The 23,770-nt window shown below is 40.9% G+C and overlaps 2 long non-coding RNA genes across 2 annotated transcripts in view; one reads left to right on the forward strand and one right to left on the reverse strand.

Annotated features, from left to right (window-relative positions):
* The window catches only part of LOC121041351 (uncharacterized), a 284,372-nt gene extending 261,130 nt beyond the window's left edge, over window positions 1-23,242 (forward strand). Inside the window, exon 3 of the long non-coding RNA XR_005795699.1 lies at window positions 23,156-23,242. This is a non-coding gene — a long non-coding RNA (uncharacterized LOC121041351). The remainder of the gene's footprint in view (window positions 1-23,155) is intronic.
* The window catches only part of LOC121041350 (uncharacterized), a 79,506-nt gene that overhangs the window by 48,248 nt on the left and 7,488 nt on the right, over window positions 1-23,770 (reverse strand). The window lies entirely within an intron of this gene.

The following is a 23,770-nucleotide window of genomic DNA, read 5'->3' on the forward strand; positions in this document are numbered from 1 at the left end:
AAAAGAAAGAGAAGGAAAGAGGGGAAAAGAAAGAAAGAAAAAGAAAGAAAGAAAGAAAAAGAACAGATGCAAGGAAGGATGGAAGGAAGGAAGGAAGGAAGGAAGGAAGGAAGGAAGGAAGGAAGGGGATTTTAAAGTGCCAAGGGTAATTTAGGCACTCAAGGTAGGGATTGAAAACCAGGATCTTGGTAAACTTCAGTTAACTGTAGTAGACACAGTTGACTCTTTGCCCAGTATTCTCCTTTTCTGACCTTCTTCAGAGAGTCCCTGTTCCTCTCTGCATCAACCCTTGCCTTGCAGGGCCTGGTGGCCTTGGAAGAAGATCAGCCCAGCTCCCATTGTTGAACCTGAAAGATCCAAAGCACTGACTCCCTAGTGGGTTTCTGTAATTTGTAGGATCCCCTGTATTTACCATGAAATGAAATCCAGAGATACATATCTTATAAAATCAGTATGATTCCCTAACTGCCATGTAAAAGATAGGTAGAAGTTTCACATACTTAAAGTTATATGCATTTTGATCAGAAAATGCCCAGGCATGACTGACTCCACTAAAGTACATAATAAAAAGTTGAAAGATTGTGCTTAAGTGAAGGTACACTATGAATTTGAGAATACACCAGGGCACGATTGACTTTTGGGGCTAGATAATTACTTGTTGTGGGGAATGCCCTGGGGTTTACCTATGATGCCAGTGACACCTCCATTCCATTTTCCAAGCAAACAAAAATGACTCCAGTCATTGCCAGTGGGTGGTGAGCACAATCAGATCTGGTTGAGGACCACTGGCATAGGGTGGACATAAGTTGTGGGATTTTTTGGTTACTCAAATACAACAGTATGGGTGTCAGTGATGTGATTTTCTGAAGTGGTGACCATTTCCTAGTAAAGTTCCAAATAAGGCATAGTAAGGTATTTCCTCTCTTCATGCAGTGCCAGCATTCTTGGAAAATCCAGTGGATAGGAATACTTTGCAAAACAATGCTTTATGTTTATATGTAAATCACGGTCATTGAATGCACTCAAATAATTAGAAGCACAGATGTTTCCATGTGCAGATTAGGTAAGAATATAAAATGCTTTGGAAAACAATCTGGCAGTTCTTCAAAATTTTAAACATTAGGGGCACCTGGGTGGTTCAGTGGGTTGAGTGTCCAGCTTCAACTCAGGTCATGATCTCACTGTTCATGAGTTCAAGCCCCACATTGGGCTCACTGCTATCAGAGCAGAGCCCGCTTCGGATCCTCCGTCCCCCTGTCTCCCAGCCCCTTGTCCACTTGCACTCTCTCTGTCTCAAAAATAAAAATAAACATCAAAAAAAAATGTTTGAAACACAGAGTTACCAGTATGACCAAACAATTCCATTCCTGGGTGTATATCCAGGAGAAATGCAAACATGTGTCTATGCAAAAACCCATGCCAGTGCATGAATGCCCAGTCATTGATGGCAGCCCCAAAGTGGAAATAACTCAGATGTCCAACAACTCATGAATAGATGAACAAAATGTGGTACATCCATGCAATGGAATATTATTTAGGCTAAAGAAGTGAAATACCACTGCATGCTACAACACGGATGAACCTTGAAAACATTACATGGAGTGAAAAGAAGCCAGTCACCAAATCCATGTATTGTTTTGTTCTATTTTTATGAAATGCCCAGAATCGGCAAATCTTTGGAGACAGAAGTAAATAAGGTGTTGTGTGTGTTGGGACAGTGGGGGAGGCTGAGTGATTGCTATGGGGATTTATTTGCCGGGGGGGAGGGGTGATGAAAATGTTCTAAAATTGTTTGTGATTGTAGTTGCACAGCTTTGAATAATCTAAAAAAAATCGAGTGTTTTAAATAGGTGAGTTCTATGGTATATGAATTATATCTCCATAAGGCTATTATGTTTTGAAATGTCCCACAGATAAGAGGACAGTTCCTTATTGTATGACACTGTATTATAGTCTCCTTATACTTTGCAAGACATTTAGCTTCTCATCCACTTGTTTTTCCAAATCATCATGAAGAAAATAACAACCCCTTCTATATCCTCACAGGGCTAGTTTCAGCCCTGTGGGAAATCATGAATAATTTACAATTTACATAGTAAATTCCTCCTTGCCAGTGATTGGTTCAGGAATTCAGACTTAAGCCAATCAGTGAATGTTTTTAGACTATATGGTCACATGGCCTGTGCTGGCCCAATCAGACCATAGAAAATCCTTTCATCCAGTGGTTTGAGGCAGAGTCTGCTTTTCTCTCACTGGGCTCCAGCAAACACACACATAGTCCTAATTGCCTCTGACAGCCATCTTGAGATGTTGAGTGGAACCAGCTGTAGAATGAAGCCCATGGTGTGGATAGCAAGGCAGAAACAAAGAATCTGGGATTGTTGCTGAACCACTAATTAACCAACTCTAAAGCCCAGCCTTCCTTTTGATTTTCTGTTATGCGAAAAAATAAATTTCCTTATTGTTTTAACCATGTGGAGGCCTCTTTCCTATAACAGGAATCAAAGTGGACAGAGGACAGGGAATGAGATATGCTACTGCCCTAAGACAAGCTGAGGTCCCAGAACATCTATCCCTTCATGGGAAGAGTTCCAGCTCTGCCCAGGAAGTGCAGGAAGTGGAATCACCCACCTCTTCAAAGGAAGGAAAATACCAGTGAGTGCCCCAGGTGTGAGGACTAGGGTTCAAGGCCAGATTTTGACCGAAAATTGGAAATTGGCAGACCAAGTTGATTAGAAGACCAAGGTGGATAGAAGAGCTAAAGAAAAATACTCAGCTACAAGGATACTCAGAGTTCATCTCTGCCTTTTCTGGCATTGGATAATAGCTTGTAGCTATTCTGAAGCTTGCCTTTTATTTATTTGAACAAACTTATTTCGAAAATAGTTTTTTTATGACCTTTTATTGACAAGTCCGATATCTGAAGTCTTGATAGTGTGGCTTTTGCTTTTTGTTGTTTCTACTGGTTCTCACTCTTGGTGTCTGGTTTCTTTATGTGCTTGTCCATTTTAAACTGTATATTGTTCATTGTCCCTTAAAAAGAGTTTGTAGGGATTCTATGTGACTTAAGTTGAAGATGTGATCCTCTGGAGATAATTTGAATTGCCTCGGCCACATACCTAGATACGTAATCAGTCCTGGATAACCTTAAAGGAAATTTCTGGGTTGAATAATGATGGACTTCACAACTGAGGAACTTATCATCGGCATCAGCAGCTGTATTCCTACCATCACTGTGCTCCGATTCTGTACATGCATGGGTCTAAGTGCTTCCCATGCATTACCACACTTAAACTTCACACTTAAATGATACAGGTTTTGCATTTATTCCCACAGGACAGAGAGAAAGCTAGGGCACAATACGTTAAGGAATTAGTAAGCCCAGTTCATATAGCCAGCTAATGGCAGAGATACTAAAGCCTTGTAACCTAAAGCCCAATACTCTATAGCCCACTAAGATCATGAATATTTAATAAATACACGATGGTGGTGTTCATCACTATAAGGGTATTGTTCTTATGAGTTTAAAAAAGGAAATCGAAATAAAGATACAGGTTGAGCTGGATTTAGGTTTTGAGACTCCACTTTCCATTACTTCCCTACACTGTGGATGGATTATGTAGGCCTGAAGTGGAATACCAAGCAGGATGTAAAGATGCAGAGTCAAATGTTATACATAGAACAGTAGGGCCGCATTCCAAAAAGAATAGACCTCCGAGGATCACAAATACCACTGAATTCACAACTAAAATGTAAAATTAGTTTTCAGGAAGAGAGAAAGTTTTGCAGAGGCACTGTCAGTGACAGCCTGGATAAATTATGTGGGAACAAAAAAATGGAGAGAAACTTCTTGGACGTTCAGGCTAACATGAGGACAGAGATTAAAGATGAACTGAGGATTCCCAAGTGCAACGTTCTTAAGAAGCCCATTATTCCGCTTTACTACTGAGATGCTCACTGGCCCTGGGGACCGTGCCCTCAGTTGCCCCGGAGGCTGCCAAGGCAGGTAATTAAGCCACTGGGCCCGGTGAGCCAGTGCATTGTCACTGCGTTAGGTCTGGCCTTCCTCCTTATTCACCCAGATAATTGAAGTTGATTCCAAACTGGACTCCAACCTCTAACTGACAGCAAGCTCCTTCAGGGCAGGGACTGTTGATTTTTTCACCATTAATCCTCAGCACCGTGATGACAGACTTACCCATTGGTTCAGACCACAGTTACTTATTAATCATCTGATGTCACTGATGGCATAATGGCAAACAAAATCCTGCATGGTCCTTGTTCTTGTGGGGTACATGGTCTAGTGAGGGACGCATGATAGTTAAATAATAAGAGCCAGATGCATAGTTACAAATTCTGATTAACGTTATAAAGGAAAGGAAATCCAGACATTGAGAATCTGATCTGTTCTGGGGGCATCAGGGGAAGCTGTCAATAAAAAATGACATTTGAGCTAAGATCTGAAAGATATACAGTTTCCTCAAGGAGAGAGGAGAAAACAATTCCAATGAGAACTATACCTACAAAGGCCCTGTGGTCACAGGAAGGGTAGCCAAGAATAGTTGATCAGTAAAAATTGGTTATATGCATGAATGGTTGGTTCAGAATAAAACTAGCATCTCTCTGGCACTTACCACGTGGTGGCTATTATTCTAAGTGCTTAATTCATATCAACTCATTTAACCTCCACCACCAACCTGTTGGTAGGTGTTATTATGTCTCCATTTTACAAGTAAGGAAAATGATTGCAGAGAAAATATATAACTTGCCTAAAGTTACACAATTAAACTGTGACGCTGAGAGGTGAACCCAAGAATCTGGATGAAGTAGAAAAGCATGGCTTTCTTGGTGGTCTATAAAGACCCTAGAAATGGGGCATGGGGGTGGCTCCATCAGTTAAGTGTCCAACTTGAGCTCAGGTCATGATCTCACAGTCCGTGAGTTTGAGCCCCACGTTGGGCTCTGTGCTGACAGCTCAGAGCCTGGAGGCTGCTTTGGATTCTGTGTCTCTGTGTCTCATTGGATTCTCTCTCTCTGCCCCTCCTTTACTCATGCTCTGTCTCTGTCCCTCTCAAAAATAAATAAACATTGGGGCGCCTGGGTGGCGCAGTCGGTTAAGCGTCCGACTTCAGCCAGGTCACGATCTCGCGGTCCGTGAGTTCCAGCCCCGCGTCGGGCTCTGGGCTGATGGCTCAGAGCCTGGAGCCTGTTTCCGATTCTGTGTCTCCCTCTCTCTCTGCCCCTCCCCTGTTCATGCTCTGTCTCTCTCTGTTCCAAAAATAAATAAACATTGAAAAAAAAAATTTTTTTTTAAATAAAAAAATAAAAAATAAATAAATAAACATTAAAAAAATAAAAAATAAATAAAGACCCTAGAATCATATATATCATTAAATGGAGCAAATAGGATGGGCTGAAATAGTGAACATTGGTTCTAAAATTGAGTCTGTGAGATTCAGGAGCAAAGTCCTTTGAAAGATATGAGCTACTCAAAGGAATATGGAGTGGGATTCAATAGACAGTAAGGTTTTTTAAACTCAGTTAAAAATCCCCTTATAAAAAAACAACTTAAACTCCATAAAGTTTCAATGAAAAGTATAAAGAAAGAAGAGTAAGACAAAACTATTGTTAAATAAGCCAAAGGAAAAATTTAAAATTAAAACATTAGCATAATCAGCATTATTTCCTTTGAATATTTTTTTCTTTTTAAAAATTTTTTTAATATTTCTTTTTTTTTAATGTTTATTTATTTTTGAGACAGAGACAGAGCATGAACGGGGGAGGGGCAGAGAGAGACGGAGACACAGAATCGGAAGTAGGCTCCAGGCTCTGAGCTGTCAGCCCAGAGCCTGACGCGGGGTTCGAACTCACGGACCTGAGCTGGTGACCTGAGCTGAAGTCGGACACTTAACCGATTGAGCCACCCAGGTGCCCCTGTTTCTTTATTTTGAGAGGGGGGAAGCACAGTGCACGTGAGGGAGGGACAGAGAGAGAGAAGAGAGAGAATCCTAGGCAGGCTCTGCACCATCAGCACAGAGCCCGATGTGGGGCTCAAACTCACAAAACCCTGAGATCGTGACCTAAGCGGAGATCAAGACTCAGACACTTAACCGACTGAGCCACCCTAGTGCCCGCTTTTGAATATTTTTTTAAGTCTGCCTACCATAAACATCATAAACACCATTTCTCCCTGTATTTTCCCCCTCTCTACAATCTGTAAGTGGACTCCAGTGATTTCTGTCTCTTAAGTGCAAGATACATTGAGAATTGGGAAACCCTGGAAAACCCCTCATTGCTTCACAGTAATAAGTAGCAATGAGCCCCGCTGGCAATTCTGCATGAGCGTTAGGAGTATTTCCTCTCTAATGCTCATAGCCGCATGAATCCAAAATCCAAGCGAATTTCTAAAGTTGTGGGGCTAGGCGGGCAGGCATTCACTCTGCCGTTGCCGGGTACCATTACACACCCACCGTGACTTGTTATTACCCCAGGATCCCGCAAGTAAGGTTTGCCCTTGAATTGATGTTTTTAGGAAGTTGAACATTCTATGGTACTTGAGGCTGCTGGTTTATTTTAGAATCTTTTCACTCTCTCTCTCTTTCTCTCCCTCCCCTCCCTCTCCCCCATTCCCTCCCTCTCCTTTGTCCTCTCCTCCTTTCTCTCTCTTGTCCCTCTCTTTGGCTCACTCTCTTTTTTTTTTTTTTTTTCTTTTCTCGATTCTCTGCCCCTCTTGGCCACTCTTGAGAGCAAGCACTGGCAGGCAATGAATCAAAGTGGGCTATTTTTGCTCTCTCTGTGAGAATGTTTACAACATATTGAAAACCCGGCCTGTGGTTTAACGTTGTGTATATTTTCAGAAAAACTGACTGGTTTCCAAAGTCAGTGTATGACTGTGAAACCCACAGAAAGTTCTGTGCACGGGAGCAATGCCCTGTCTCTTCATGCTCCCGCTGCACCAAAGATAGGCCCACACGTGTAGAACCAAAAGCATAAGGCTTCTGACCAGGTTTATTTCCCAACAATGCTGGTTTCATGACCAGTGGCTCCAAGTTGTAAAAGAAGAAATTCAAAACTAGCTATGTATGACCAAGAATTCTAAGAAAACTCTATCTGTGGCCTAATTAAATTATTCCTCCTTCCCACCCAACCAAGCGGCCCCCAAATGTTTTGGATGCAGGCACCATTCCATTAGAATACAGTTAATCTTGAATATATTTTACCATGAAATATGAACATAGTAATTACAGAATTTTCCATTCACTGTCCCCTATCATATTCCTAGCATATTGGATTCTCTTGGAATAGCATTTAACTGTTTTCATATGGGCTTCAGTCGACATCCTAGAACATTTGAAATGGCCAATAATTTCACTCCACCAAAACTTAGTCAAATGTTTTCTCTTTTGTATTTCTTCTTTTTTTTTTTTTCCTACTACTCCAAGTTTTAAAATAAGATTAAAGCCAACCTAATTTTCTAAGCGCCTCCTGCTGATTTATCGGCTGATAGCAAGTCTGAGAGGTATTCAAGCCAATTAAACTGGCTCTCAAAGTTTTGCTCAGTGGATAAATACGAGGTGGAAATGTCCGGGAGATCTTCTCTTATCTGTAGCTACAATCAGAGGGAGCCTCACAGGCGGATTGGTATTTGTCAGGGTGGTAGGGAAATGCCCACCGGTGTTCATTAAAAATTGTCCTGGCTACAGCCCATCTGAACAGGCAAAAACTTCAAACAGAGACGTTCAAACGGTGGTCAGTAGACAGAGAGGGGCCCAAACGGGGCCTGCTGGCCTGCTTTCTAGGATCAAGACTCACTTTCCTCTGAAGTTGCCATTCTTAGCCCTGTATTAAGTCCTTGTTTTGTGAGTGACTTCTATTGTCTAGGTGGTGTTCTGCTGGCTCACAGCGGGCAACACTGGGCCTGTTGTTCCAATTCCTTTGGAGATTCTGTAATTTAAACAACACAGAGCGTGGGCCAGCCCCAGAGTTATAGCCTCGTTTAACTGGATTTAGAAAACTGGTTAAACTAGGCTACAACTCACTTGGTCTCAGACCAGCTGTTGGTGTGTTATTTTTGTTTTTGTTTTTCTTTCCCCTCTGTTCAGAATATAAGTTCACTCTGTTTAGAAAAATGGAAAGAAGGGGTGCCTGGGTGGCTCATTCAGTTAAGCGTCTGACTTTGGCTCAGGTCATGATCTCACGGTTTGTGAGTTTGAGCTCCGCGTCGAGTTCTGTGCTGACAGCTCAAAGCCTGGAGCCTGCTTCGGATTCTGGGTCTCCCGCTCTCTCTGCTCCTCCCCCCTTCACAGTGTGTTTCTCTCTCTCTCAAAAAAAAAAAAAAAGAATAAGAATTAAAAAAGAAAAATGGAAAGGATAAGAAAAGGGAGGATGACAAGTATGTTGGGGACATTTATTTGTACTGGTGCAGCAGTCTTACCTTTAACAAAGAATGTCTTTAAAATGTCCAGCATTTGTTAATGGCACTGGCCCCCATACATTACGATCACCTGTTGGGGTCTGACTTCACCATCAGAGCAGTGGTCCTCAAACTCCACAGGGCATCAGAGTTCCAAAGAGGGCTTGTTAACACACAGACTGCTGCCTCCCCCCAGGGGCTGCTGATCCACTAGTTCCAGTTAGGGCTTGAGAGTTTCCCTTTCTAATAAATTCCCAGGTGGTTGGTGCCGATTCTGCTGGTCTAAAGAAGACACATCAAGAACTACTATGTAAGACAGTGAGTTCCTTGAGGGCTAGAATTTTCTCATTCATCCCTGTATTCATAGCACTCTGCCCTACACCTGGCCCAAATATGCACTCCAATAAATGATTAACTATATCTCTTCATTCAACTAGTCGTTATTCAGTTACCTGCTGTTCTAACCACTAGGGATTCCACAGTAAGACAAAGATGTTTCACAAGCTCACAGTTTCCATCCTAGTAGGCCAGTCAAGGAAATAACAAATTTATAAAATGATTTCAGTTCCAAGCGCTATGAAGAAAATTAAAGCAGAGCACAAGGAGGGAGGGTGATGGGGTGGAGGTAACTTTAGACTGGGTGTCAGGGAAGGCCTCTCTGAGGAGGAGACATTCATGGAAAAATGAATGAAATAAGCAAGTCATGGGAAGATCTTGCAAAGGAAGATTTCAGGTGGAGATAACAGCAAGTACAAAGGCCCTTAGGCAGGAGTAGGTTTGAGATTTCCAAGATAGAGCAAGTCCAGAGTGACAAGACTGAAGTGAGTTAAAGGGACAATAGCAGATGGCAAGATCAGAGAGGTATCAGGAAGGCTCACGTAAAGCCTCAAAAGCGATGGTAGGAAGTTTGGATTTTATTCTCAATTTGCTAAAATGACAATAAAAGGTTTTGGCTCGGGAGGCAATATTCTAATATTATTTTTAAGGCCATATTGGAAGATGTAATGTAATCAAGGAAGCCAGAGGGAGGCTACTGCAATAATCCGGGTGCACAGTGATAACTTAGACTAGGATGTTGGTGAAAAATGAGACAAAAAGGAATGAGATTTGAGATATATTTCACAGGTAGATCCAACTGCAGTTGTTGGTGGATTGACTTGTGAAAGAAAGGAAGAAATCAATGATGACTCATAGTTGTATTTTTTTTAAGTGAATGGGGCTGACATTTGCTGAGTTGGAGAAAAGTGAAAGTTCTATTAGGGGCAAGTTTTGAGCAGCCATGAGACATCCAAGGGGAGGTGTTGAGGGGCTATATGAGACTAGAGCTTAGGGGAGAGGTCCATGTTGGAATAAAGATTTGGGAATCATCACTGGAGAGATGGTTCCAAAGCCACATCAGTCAGGGTATACATGCAGAGAGGGAAGAAAGGAGGATCAAAGGCTGAATCCTGGAGTATCAGTGTTTTCAGGATGGGAAAGGAAGGAAGAGCCTTAAGTCAAGTGTTTCAAGAAGGAAGGAATAATCTACTGTGCCCAATGTTGCTAAGTGATCAAGTAAGACAAATCCTGAGAATTGACCATTGGATCCGGCAAAATGGAGGTCCTGGACAAGAACAGTTTCAGTGAAGGGGTAGGGACAAAAACCTGACTGAAATGTATTAGGGAAGAATGAATGGTATTTGAGGAAGGAAAGACAGGGAGTCCAATGAGAATTTTTTATAAAAGAAACAGAGACATGGGCAAGTAGCAGAAAATGGGTTTGTTGACTTAGGAGGGTTTTTAAAGACGGGAGATTGTTCACCCTTGCTGAGCCTATCCAAGAGACAGGGAGAAATGGATTATGTAGGTAGGAGCAGATTCACCTCCAGAAGAGAAGTGCTTGAGGAGGTGAAAAGGAAAGAACTCAGGTAGTGGGTTTGCCCACATACAACCAGAGGGCACACTGAGAACTAGAGTACTGATGCAGCACATGTTTAGGAGCCAATAGGAAATGAGAGTTCTCTTCTACCCCGACACTGGGGAAAGATGAAAGTTTAATGAGCATGAAAGAGTCGTCTAGATAAATAAGACAGTAAGGAAATGTAACCAGGTTGCTGAACTCTGCTTGACATCTATGGCTATGAATGTAATGTGAAACAAGAAACAAAATGAGGCGTATATACATGCCAAAAGAATGGTTCCAATATTAGGTATACCACAGAGTGACGGGGTGGAGGTGGGGAAATGACATAGGAAGAGGTTATTGTGAATGAGATACTCATATAATTCATCAAAAATTTCCTCAGCATCTTCTGTATACTAGGTTCAGTCTTTGGTGCTTGGGATACATCAGTAAGCAAAATACAAAGATCGCTGCCTGCCTGGTGCTTATACTCCAGATAGACAATGAACTATAGACATAAGCAGAAGCATAGCACTTATTAGACAATTGTGAGTACAGGGGAAACAGGAAAAGCAGGTGAAGATTAGGGAGATTGGATACTTTTCAAGGTCAGGTTGGACGTCACTGAGGAGGTGACATTTGAGTGAATACTTGAAGGACCTGAGAGAATTAGTTGTATAAATAACTGGAGGAAGAGCATTCCTGGTAGAGGGATGAGGCAAGTCAAAAGCCTTCAGTGTGCCTGGGATATTCTAGTGACAGCACAGAGGTCAGTGTAGTTGGAGTGGAACTAATAAAGATGAAAACAGAAAGAGCCCAGGTTGGAGAGATGATGGTAGGGAAGCAGGGAGGTGGAGCAGGTCTCATCAGGACTTTCTGGTTTTTGTGTGCACTTTGACTTAATGCATTCATGAATAAGTAATGATGGAATAAGATGATGGAGGCTTGGGCCTGGGGATTAGTAGTGGAAGCATCCAGATTGAACCAGCTCCCAGATATGTTTGGAAAATAGAGCCAGTAGGACTTCCCCTTCACAGAGGATGCGTGCTTTAAGAGATGGGCAGGATTAACTGACAGAGAAAGAGAAATAGCTATTGAAATGTAAGGCAAAGCCAAGAGATAGGAAAGGAGTACCTGGGTGGCTCAGGGATTGGGTGTCTGAGTCTTGATCTTGGCTCAGGTAGTGATCCCACATGTTTGTGAGATTGAGCCCCACATGCAGCTTGATACTGGCAGTGCAAAGCCTGCTTGGGATTCTCTCTCTCTCTCTCTCTCTCTCTCTCTCTCTCTCTCTCTCTCAATAAACTTTTTTTTTAAGAGAGAGAGACAGAGAGATAGAAATCACCATGAATTGACAGGCTACTGTGGTGGGAACATTTACAGGAGTAGAGAACAGATATAAGGAAGGAAGGGAAGGTTGGTTTGGGTTCAAATGCCAGATGCCTTCATTGTGGGTTAGGAATTTCAGACCTCATCTTATCTTTAATGGGAGCCATTGTAATGTCTTGAGTACAGGTAACATCAAAGAATTATGCAATAGGGAAGCAAACTGGGCCCTGGTAGTCACGGTGGTCACTCTCCTACAGACGTTCTCATGACATGAGTGTATAAACCAAAGTAATAACAGGATTATGTAAGGGTGGGGAGAACAGACTTTAGATCAGACAAACATGGGTGGGATGCTGGCCTCATCCAATTTTCCATGGTCAAATTATTCACCTCTATGGGTGCCCTTTGCTAATCTATAAGGTGGTGATAACCACACCTAATTCAAAGAGTTACTGTGGGCTTTAAATGACACAGTTAATATTAAATTCATATTCCAATACCAGGTGCAGAGTAAATGCACCCCCAAAAAATGTGACTATTCTTAATAGTTGTCATTTCAAATGGAATTAAAGGAATGAATAAAGATCAAAAGAGTAAGGGAAATAGAAAAATCACCATTAGAACACCACACCAGTAATTAGTCTGCAAGACCCAACAATGAACATTAAAACTGGTAGGCAAAGAAAAAACTGAGGAGACATGGTGTATTTGTACAGTCTCAAAGTATTTCCTCTAAGATATTTATTAACTTCAAAGAGAAAAGTAGCAACTTTACAGTGGAGAAACCCAGAAGACATATTATCCACAGAATAAAGATGGATATTGCCACTGTCACAAATTAGAGTAGACTAAGGAGAAATGACAACTAAATGCCATTGAAATCCTGGAACTGAAAAGAAGGGGAAACTGTAGTTTGAATAAAGCCTGTAGTTTAGTTAATGGTACTGTACTAATGTTAATGTCTTAACTTTGAAAAGTATATGATTATTGTACAAGATATTAATATAAGAGAAGCTGGGTGATGGATGTAGGGGAATCCCTGATACTATTTTGCAACTTTGCGATAAGACTAAAACTATTTTTAAAATAATTTTAAAACGTAAATGGAAGAAGTTGCTTTTGAAAAGCATCACAAAAAGTTGTCAACAGTACTTTCTGATTGGTTGGTTTTGAAGAAGGAAGGAGAGGGTGGTGGGTCAAAGCTACCTTGAAGATTTTCCTTTGAGGCACTGGGTTCAGAATTGGAAAAGCCATTAGTGAGGACCTCCATATGTGAGTGTGAGTGGTGTGAATGTGTGTGGGCAGGGGCATGGGCATGTGAGTGTGTTAGTCAGGGTTCTCCAGAGAAATAGAACCAACAGAATGCAATCGGATATATTTCTGGAGAGAGAGAGATTATAAAAGGGGGAGGAGAGATTATAAAGGGGGAGATAAGAGATTATAAAGAATTGGCTCAATTGATAAGACTAAAAAGTCTAAATGCAGAGGATCCCATGGTATAATCCCTGTCCAAGTCTGAAGGCTTAAGAACCAAGAGAGCTGATGGTGTAAGCTCCAGTCTGAGTCCACGTCCAAAGGCTGAAGATGACTGACATCCCAGCTCAAAGACCATCTGGTAGAGAGAAAGAATTTATTCTTACTCAACCTTTTATTCCCATTAGGTTCTCAACGGATTGAATGATACCCAGCTGCATTTGGGGAGGGCATACTGCTTTCACCCATCTACTGATTCACATGTCAATCTCACCCAGAAATACCAGCATAGATACCCCCAGACTAATGTTTAACCAAATAGCTGGGGACTCACATGCTCCAGTCAGGTTGACACATAAAACTATCACAGTGAGTGTATATGTGTGTGAACATGTGCACATGTGTGTATTGGAGGAGGGGAGAGGAAGCGATCACTTCCACTCTAGATGTGTGCCAGTGTCTTCCAGGCAGCAAAATAACGGAGGTATGAGGTGAGAACATAGAAGGTATGGGGCAGATAAAACAGGATAGGAATAAACTGAAAAGAGTATTTGAAGACAAATGTAGAGACAAGATCCCTAACAAGAGCATTTACAAAGATATGAGGAGACCTCAGTGACTAATTGAATATGAGAGACTTTCCATATAAAAATGAAAGAGTGGGGCGCCTGGGTGGCTCGGTTGGTTTGGCATCCGTCTTCAGTTCAGGTCATGTCTCACAGTTCATGAGTTTGAGTCCTGTGTCGGGCTCTGTGCTGACAGCTCAGAGCCTGGAGCCTGCTTCAGATTCTGTGTCTCCTTCTCTCTCTATCCCTCCCCTGCTTGCACTCTGTCTCTCACTCTCTCAAAAATGAATAAACATTTTTTAAAAAAAGCATTCAGAGAATGACAGAGAAGAGGTCATAAAAGGGGGGAAAAATCAAGACTGTATAGCATTGTAGGAACAAAGAGAGGAGACAGCTTCAAGGTCAAGCCAAACTTGATGAGTGCTGTGTCAGACCCGGTAGAAAAAGGACTGAGAAAAAGTCATAAGGGTTGATGAGTAAGAGGCAAAGGGTGATTTCCAAGAAGACCATCTCATTTTACCAAAGTATATAAAGGCCAAAATGGTAGGGAGAAGTGGGGAGGTGACCAGAGAGGTAGTTTCTAGATCTGGAAGCCATAAATAGGATCCTAAGTAGGTCTTCAGGCTTTAAAAGGGACTAGGAAATCTGATATTCTTTCACCTACTTTTTGAGTATTTGAGTGCCTACTGTGTGCTCAGAGCAGCCGACATACAATGAATAAAAACAACATGCTCACGGCCTCTGGAAAGTTTCCGTCCTAGTGTATTTTGCCCACTGGCATCCAGGCTTCTCAAAAGATATGCTAACACAGCAAGCTTTGAATTTTCTTTCTGGAAGAGATTGAAAAAGACCCTGGAGGAATTAGCAATAATACGTCTTTTTTTTAACTCATTGCTAGTATTGTGGTTGAAATGACAATGATGTATATTATGTGATCCAAGCTTTGAACATTTGATCCACAGCTCAATCTTCTAGGCGCAACTTATTTTGCTCCTGAGTTTGAGGAAATCCGTTCTTTTGTTCTCCACTAAAAACAAAACCCATGACACTATGCTTAGTCTGGCTAGACTTCCAAATTTCCCATCATGAACTTTATGAGTAATACACCTTCTTTGAAAACCTCACGCATAATTTGCTGAGTTTCATTTTACAAATAACAAAGAACTAGCCTAATAAGACAACAACATGTCATTTTTTTATACCGGGCAATTCACAGTTCACAATTTTGTCCTGATCTGTAGGACAAAATTTATACTTGGCTCAACTAGAATAAGTACAATTCACTTCTCATCCTGAGGTGGCAAAATGCACAAACAAGATCAAGGAGTAGTCACTTCTGAGGAAGATCTTGATTCACATGAGCAAAGTACATATATAGCTTCGAGGAAAAAACCTCATCCATTTGTAGAGCCTCAATATGCAAATTAAACATCCAGGAATGGAGGAAATCTAGATAGTTTATCACTTTCCTGTGGTCTTCAAAGGCTTTTAACTGTTGTTTTATTGTCTTAAAAGTCTCAATAAAAAAGAGCAGGAGAGTTCAGGTTAGGAGTTCATATTGGTCTACAGGAATTCTATAACCCTAAGAGAAATGAGAAACTCCAGTGTTCTCAAGAAAGGATATCTCATCTCCTATAAATTTCCAAGGACAAAGCAACAGTTTTTGGAAATGTTGGCCCACTCACTATTTACTACTTACAGCTTAACCTCAGTCAAGTTACTTAACCTCCCTGAGCCTCAGTTTCCTCACCTGTAACACGGCAATGACATAGTACCTCTTATTTCGTATGGTTGTGTGACTATTTAATGAGATCATTTGTAGCGCAGCCCCAGCACGTAGTAAACTGTCAAATAATAATTACTTTTCTTACTTTCCCTTAAAAAAGATTTGACACAACTTGTTCCATTTATTCATTCTTTGGTCCTTACCGCCAGAACCCTAAGCAATGAATCTAGCTGAAGAAACATTTCCCCCCCTCCCTTATACATAGGAATAACCAATGAGATATATGCGGAAGTACTGGACAGGGACAGCTGGAAGAGCCCTTTTGCTCTGCTGTTCTGTTGGCTCCTACTCAGTAAGCTGACACAATGGTTGGAAATCCAACAGCCACTTGTGACTTACAGATGGAAGTTAAGCTTCGAAGCTGGCAGAGGAAAACAACGGGGAAAGCTGGATCTACAACGTATCTATAAAGCTTCCATAACACCCCTAGACTACTTTTATCAATGACCTTGCAAATGACAGATCTTTTAAATTGATTTGAGTCCCTTAGTTGGGGCTCTGTTTTTAAGAGCAAAAAGCAATTCCTAACTAATATCTCAAATAACTAAACTTGGAGATCTTCTGAATTTCTGTTCACTTTCATGTCGACGACAGATACTCATACAGCTGTAATTAGTTTGTCTCCCTTGCCGTCACCTGCCTCTGTGGTGACAAACTGGTCCTTCTCTTCAGTATAGACTTCAATTTGCCTTTGTGGAGATAAGTTTCCCTCAATTACCTACAACTTTGCCTATTGAGTAACATACTCTTTTCTTCCCATCCTTCGGTCACTTTATACATCCACACACAGAAGCTTGAAATCTGATTTCAGCACACCAGGATGTTTTAAGTAGGAAAATGAGTAGAAATAAGACAACAGTTTCCAACAACAGAACCAAAGCCTTGGCCAAATGGGTTTCTAGAACAAAACAAAATGATTCCAGTATGTAGAGATGTGTTCTTACCAGAAGGCAGAGCAGTCACTGGTACTTTCTGCTCACCACCTAGTCATAGAAAAGTTAGTCTCTCCTGCAGTTGAACAATGAACTCATCCTCCATTTCAGGCCTTGGGTGATAAGAAATAAAAGACATCAAACATAAGGATCCAGGAGGCATGCTGGGGAGAGTACCTGATGGGATCATTTTCGTCAACCATGGCTCAGAGAACACAGGTCACAAACTCCTGCCTATTTTAACCAGGGAGGTTTAAGAAAAGTCATGTGAGCACCTGGGCTGTCTTTCATTTTCCCACTTTTATAGAGACATGGATTTTAGGGACATTTCTGCATTCTAAGAAAAATAACATCATAAGTACAGTAACAAATGGCAAGTTGGAGGAGTCTCAGTGTAGGAAGGAGAAGCAGAAATGGTGAGAATCATCATGAGCTGAAGAGAACCTACCGTCTCTAGAGGGGACCTCCTTGTTTGGCTCCAGCAACTACTTCCATGCCACATCCTCAACGTTTTCACCAAAAGCAGGAACTCATATTTTTGTGAGAAACCCCCGAAATTTTCAATGTTGCCTAGGGGCACCTGGGTGGCTCAATCAGTTACGCGTCTGTCTTTGGCTCGGGTCATGATCTCACGGTCCGTGGGTTCTGTGCTGACAGCTCAGAGCCTGGAGTCTGCTTCCGATTCTGTGTCTCCCTCTGTCTCTGTCCCTCCCCTGCTGATGCTCTGTCTCTCTCTGCCCCTCAAAAAAAAAAAAAAAAAAGAAAAAGAAAAAAAAGAAAAAAAGAAAGAAAAGAAAGAAAAGAAAAAACATTTAAAAAATTTACATGTTGCCTCAATTTTTACAGTTCTGTGCAATTGAGAGAAATAAAACACCCCAGTTGGCCCAATTATGCCCAGCTTGTGACTGAGCACTAATGAAGAGTAAGAAGTACAGAAGCACAGAGGCAGAAGGAAATTGAGCATATAGTCATTGGATGTGTTCACTCATGTAACAAGTGTTTATCAAGTCATCTTCCTGTGTGCCCAGCACTATGCTAAGCACTAGATCTGAATGAAAAACCAAGAAGAAAATGAGGAGATGATAAGGGATGGTTCAGTCCTGCAAAACTTTGAAATGTAATAGAAAGGAAATTATAGTATCTGTTGGGTAGAAGCATTTTAAAACCCAAGGAAGGGGGTAAAAAATAAAGTACAGAGTGTTAAGAAAGAAGTGAGGGGTAAATGTGTAGTCACCTTCCCAAATAGGAGGTATGTAGCCAGGCTACAAGTATTCTCTCCCCCTGGCACTCACAGCTTCCCACACTGAATAGGGTTGACTTGTGTAACCAACAGGATACGGCAGAAATAATGAGTGTCACTTCCAAAGGTAGGTCATAAAAGGGGCTCTGGCTTCTATCTTGCTCTTTCTTAGGTCACTCTCTCTAGGAGGTAGCCAGCTGCCGTGACACGAGAACCCTCAAGAAGCCCTATGGACACGTCCATGTGGTGAGGAAGTGAGGTCTCCCGCAAAGAGTCAGTGGAGAACCGAGCCCTCCTACCAATCGTCAATGAGTGGGCCATCTTGAAAGTGGATCTTCTAGCATCAGTCAAAACTCTAGGTGACTGTAGCCACAGCTGCAATAAGATACTGTAGGACAGAAGCACCCAGCTGAGCACTGCTAAATTCCTGCCCCACAGAAACTGAAATAATAAATGTTATTTTAACCTAAGCTTTAGGGTAATTTGTTATGCAGCAGTAGATAACATATAGTAGGAAAAGTAGAGGCTTTGAGTATAAACCACACATCAAAAAAATTAATAAAAAACAGAAAGAAAAGAGAGTTAATAGGGGTTTGGGTGAGAATGTTAGAAGAATGTAATGGTAAAAAGCATGGTCTATTAGGGGCGCCTGGGTGGCTCAGTCGATTGAGCAGCCGACTTCGGCTCAGGTCGCTATCTCGCACTCTGTGAGTTTGAGCCCCGCGTCGGGCTCTGTGCTGACAGCTCGGAGCCTGGAGCCTGTTTCAAATTCTGTGTCTCCCTCTCTCTGACCCTCCCCCGTTCATGCTCTGTCTCTCTCTGTCTCAAAAATAAATAAGCATTAAAAAAAAAAAAAACTTAAAAAAAAAAAAAGCATGGTCTATTGAAATAAATCAGACATGAATTTGAAACTCAGCATCAACACCTAGGTCAGTGCAATTGTCAGGCAAACACTTAACCTATCTAAGCTTCTATTTCTTCTTTTTTCTGTGTTCTCAAAATAATAACTACTTCATATAATTGTTGTGATGATTAAAAGACAGAATGGCTATGAAATATCTACTTGGTACATGGTAAACACTAGATAGGGTTAAGTTATTACTATTAGTGATCATATCATTGAAGGCAAGTATCACGTACTCTCCAGATTTGGCATTGCCAATAATTTTAGGGGGAAAGAGTACTATTTTTATGCCTTTCTTTCTTTCCTTCTTTTTCTTTCTTTCTTCTTTCTTTCTTTCTTTCTTTCTTTCTTTCTGTCATTCTGAAATATATCAGAACCTTGATTACCTTTTTAAAGTAAGTTGTCATAAACTTAATTTCTCTGTATCCAAAACATTACAACAAATCAAAGTATAGAATACAAAGAAGAAGCTAATGTATGTGAACAGAAATTAAAATTGTTTCCAGGAAATGATACTCTTTTTTTCCCCGTCTGAGCAGTGTAGACACCATGATTAGAACACACATAAAACCTTATCTCAGTGAGGGCAGATGGTGAATGTCAGCTCCATCTTTATTACTTTGCAGAGAGCAAATATCTTCAAGAAGAGCTACCATCCACTAGTAGGCACATTCTCAAAATCTTCAAAGTCTGGTGTTCTCATTTATAACAGCAATTTATAAATGGGTGGGTGGATGGATGGATGGATGGATGGATGAATAGATGGATGGATAAAAAATTTTTTAAGCAAAGTAAATTAATTTTAGTGATGTAAAATTTTTTCTTTTTTATTTCACATTAATCATGTATATCGTCTACTCCCCCCACAAAAATAATCCTTGCATGGTTGGCAACAAGTCACCACCAGCAAGAATTGAAGTTTTTCCTTACCAAAAGTTGACAAAGTTTACACACTGGTTGGCAGATGTTGCTGTTTCCTAGATGTAGATGTTGGTAGCATTCGAAATGTTTCTTCTATTTGCTCTTTTCTCTCCAGGCAGTTAACACACTCTTGTAATAAAATAATTCCACTCCCTTTAGTGTGGTTCAATGGTTGAACCAACCTTATCCAGCTAGTTAATTAGTTCATAACAGAGCCTAAAACAGAAACCTAGTCTTTTCTCAAACTTAGTAGGGATTTTTTTTCTACAATACAAGTATTTTAACAACTTTCTTACCTTGTGTCACCAAGTGAGCCGTCTTTCCCTTCCATTCATCCTGGTCATTCATAACATTATTCCCTTACTCAAAAACCTGCACTGGTTCCCTTTTCCCACTCCCATCAGTCCCAGATACTGTTACCTATCTCTGCCCCTTTCTTAGACAATTAACTGTTTTTCCAAATGCTTCTAAAAGTTGACCTTCTCACTAAGCAAAATTCCACCTCCTCCATGAAACCTTCCTCAACTCCTCCACCCATCAGCTTTCCACACGCTAGGACTCCCATTGTACTTAAAATCAACACTATTTGGTCCATAATTTGTTGTTTTACTGCCTACTATTGCATATAACTTCAGTTGGTCCATTCAGACCCATTCATCATCCTTCTCCACCTGCTCTGGGCTCCTGGAGGCTAACCTGTTTGGTCAACATCAGTGGTCTCAAGGTTTAATTCCAGACTGCGGCATCAGACTCTCCTGAAAACCTACTGAATCAGAGATTCTGGGGATAGGCCCCAGAAGTCTGTGTTTCAGGAAGCCCCTTTGGTTTTTGACACAGGCTCAAGGTTGAGAACCACTGTTCTACATCCCCAGCTCTCCTGTTCTTTGGCTTTGTGGCTGGGTTATGTCAATGCGTAGCCCTGGCAGGAGGGAGAAAAGATTGAAAGATTAGAACTATTCTGGCGGGTTCCCTATCCGTGTACACACCTTTGAAGCCTCTTTACTTTTACTTTATTAATGCTTCTTTTGTTTATCCTACCATCCTGTTTTGCCATCCATTTTCTCTTGGGACCCTGACTGGTATACACCCGTATTTTATAACCAATATAAATGAAATTTCCCAGTTACACTATTATCCTTGCCTTCCTGCCTCCCATCCCCTAACTTGTTGACCATGAGGTTCAGGGCTTTTCTTAACTGTTTTCTCAGAATCCTAGAATTCTTAGGTCATGTGTGATAGACAAGATACTGGTCTCACAAAGATGTCCACATCCTAACCCCTGAAATCTGCAAATATGTTACCTTTATGACAAATATACATATTGCTGATGTGATTAAGTTAATGATCTTGCCATGGAGGGATTATTTGGGCTATCTTAATGGGCCTAATCTAATCACAGGGGTGCTTGCAAAAGGAAAACCAGAGGGTCACAATCCAAGGAGATGTGGCAGAGAAAGCAGAGGTCAGAGAGAGTGGGAGAGAGAGCCTGGGGCTGCTGTGTTGTTGGCTTTGAGGTTGAAGAAAGGGAGCATGAGCCAAGGAAGACAGCAGCCTGTAGCAAGCAGGTGGACAATGCAAAGAAACAGATTCTCCCCTGGAGCCTCCAGAAGGGATGTAGCCCTGCATATAACTTGATCAGAAGTTAGTAAGATTCATTATAGATTTATGACTTCCAGGGCCATAAGAAAAGAATTCTGTGTTGTTTTGAGCTGCTAAGTTTGTGGTAATTGGTTACAGAAGCACTCGGAAACTAACACAAGCAGCTTAGAGAAATAGATGCCTTGATCAAATAGGTTTGGGAACTCCTGCATATTACACCACATGAAATACTGCACCAAAGAACCATTCCTAAATTCTTGAAACCTCCTGCTTCCCTTACTTTTCTCCAGGAAGAGCATTAATATTGTGCAGGCTAGCAGTAGTGGCACTTAACATTTGTAGATGGTAACTCCATCCCAGACTCTGTGCTACATGCTCTCAATATAATTATCCAATAGCCTTAGGAGGTCATTGTTACTATTCCTCTTATTTTACACAGTGGTAAACCGAGGTTCACAAGGTTAGTAATTGGTTTCCGGTCACATGGCTCGTAAGTGGTAGAGTTCATATCTACAACGTTACTAATTTCAATGTCCCAGTTCTCAATATTCCACTCTGTCTAGTCTTGAGAAATACTAAATAGACCAGGCTACCCTATGGCTCAGATAAAAACCCTAATGAGTGATGTCTTACATCTTTCCCCTTACCAAGTACACCCCTTCTCATAGTTTGAAATATTCCATGTTAATACGATTGCTAATACCCTGGCCAAATACAGAGTGGAAACCTCTTTCAGTCTGGTTTGAAAGCAGCCAGACCACGGGAGTGTGTGTAAGGTTAAGGCAACTTCTTTCCATAAAGGAACAGTTTTCAGAAGTACCTGACGTGTGCAGATGTGACATGGCCACAAAGGATTAGCATAGTTTAAATATAACTCAGTAGAGAGACACCATTCAGAAGTCACAGGCCTGTCAGCGTTTCCCTGATTTGCCCATAAAAATTAATTATTGGCTAAAAGTAGCAGAAAAAGTCTCAGACCATTAGGTGGAAAACAGTTTTACAAGCAATCCTGATTATACATAAGGTTGGAGAATTTATGGAAAAGAGAGGTGCATACAGCAGAGTTGAAAGAATTTTTATTTCTAAATAAATGTTTATCACTTAAAATAGTGTTCATAGGATGTTTCTTGTGCTTTAGATGCATGTTTTAGTAAGCAAATGTGCTATTATACTGGAATTATTTTATTAGCATGTGCTTTAACCTCTTTTATGATTACTATAAAACAAAGTTTGAGCCTATAATTCTTCTAAACAATTTTTCTGTCTTTGTTGGTCTCTCTGTTAAATGTTGTGAATTATTTTGACTTATATTAAGTTCTCATAAACATTAAGCAAATTTTAAATTAGTCACTCTATTTTAGTACTTTTTAATGCAGATTTATACAAATAGACTTTAAAGGAAAAAAATCTATCTAATTTATACTTCTTTATCCCCCAAATAAGTAACACTAAATACAATTTTCATTTCTGGAACAGAAGTGAGACACTAGGAGGAAATCTGAGCTTCATAAGCACAGTCTGGAGTTTCACTCATAGTGATGCTAATGTTCGTTTCCTGGCTTTGACAAATGTACCACAATTATGGAAGACGTTAGTGTTAGTAGAAATTGGATAAAGGATATATAAGAACTCTGTGCACTTTCTGGCAACTGTTTTATAATCCCCAAATTATTCCAAAACAAAAAGTTCATTTTACAAATTCAAGATGCCACTCATGTTAACTCACATGAGTTTAATAGTGTTGTTAGTAGCAGGTACTGACCGACAAGTGTTCACAGGACATCTGAGACCTAGCATTTCACTCTCCCCATCCCCACAGCCTATGTTTAGATAGCAAGCATCTTAAATAGGTTTCTAACCGGGAAAACAAAGCCAATGAGCAAAGCAATAAAATGTCCTGTGGTTGACACTTCTGAGACATGATAGCTGGTTTGTTTCACCAAATTCTTTTAACTTGATTAACATCTTCAGTAGAGAGCTGACTCTCTGTGGATGCCACAAGGTACCATTCAAAAGAAACACACAAAATTCAACCTCAAAATGTCACTTCATGGCCCACATAGATATGACTACTGGAACTTATTTCTTTTTCATCTGTTTCCCCACTTAGATCGTGTGCTCTTCTAGAGCGGGAACCACCAATGAACCCCAGCACATTGCCTGACAACATGGATATTCAAACATCATTTGATAATGGGTGAGTTAATGAATTAACTAGCAGGCATTTATATGAGAAGAGTCTTGCAGGATGTCAAGAAAGGACTGTATACCTCTGTATATGCAGTGAAAACAGAGCTCTGGTGCCCACATGTGTATTTTTCAATCAATAAGGGAACAAAATTCCCAGTTGCTTGAGTCATAAATGTGAATTCAGAGTTGAGCCAGCCCAGCAATAACTCTCTCCTTAGGAACTAGATAAACAGTTCAAACCAATCCCTGACAGAAAGAGAGTAAAGAACACCACTGCCACATTAAAACATGACCCCCTATATTCTAACATGGGAGGGCTCAAACTCACTTACTCATTAATTGGACAGATAATTTTTCAGATTCAGGGACTCAGCAGTCAGTGGATAAAACAGACAGGAACGCTTGTCTCATAGAGCTCACTGTGTGAGAGTAAAGAAAGGAAATAAGAAACTGAGATGATTACAAGCAGGTAATCATCTCCATACTGTCAGGGCCAGAGAGAGAGAGAGTACTCGGGATTCACAGACTTACATTC

Source organism: Herpailurus yagouaroundi, unplaced genomic scaffold, assembly GCF_014898765.1.
Source record: "Herpailurus yagouaroundi ecotype Mexico unplaced genomic scaffold, PumYag 183, whole genome shotgun sequence".
NCBI lineage: Eukaryota > Metazoa > Chordata > Mammalia > Carnivora > Felidae > Herpailurus > Herpailurus yagouaroundi.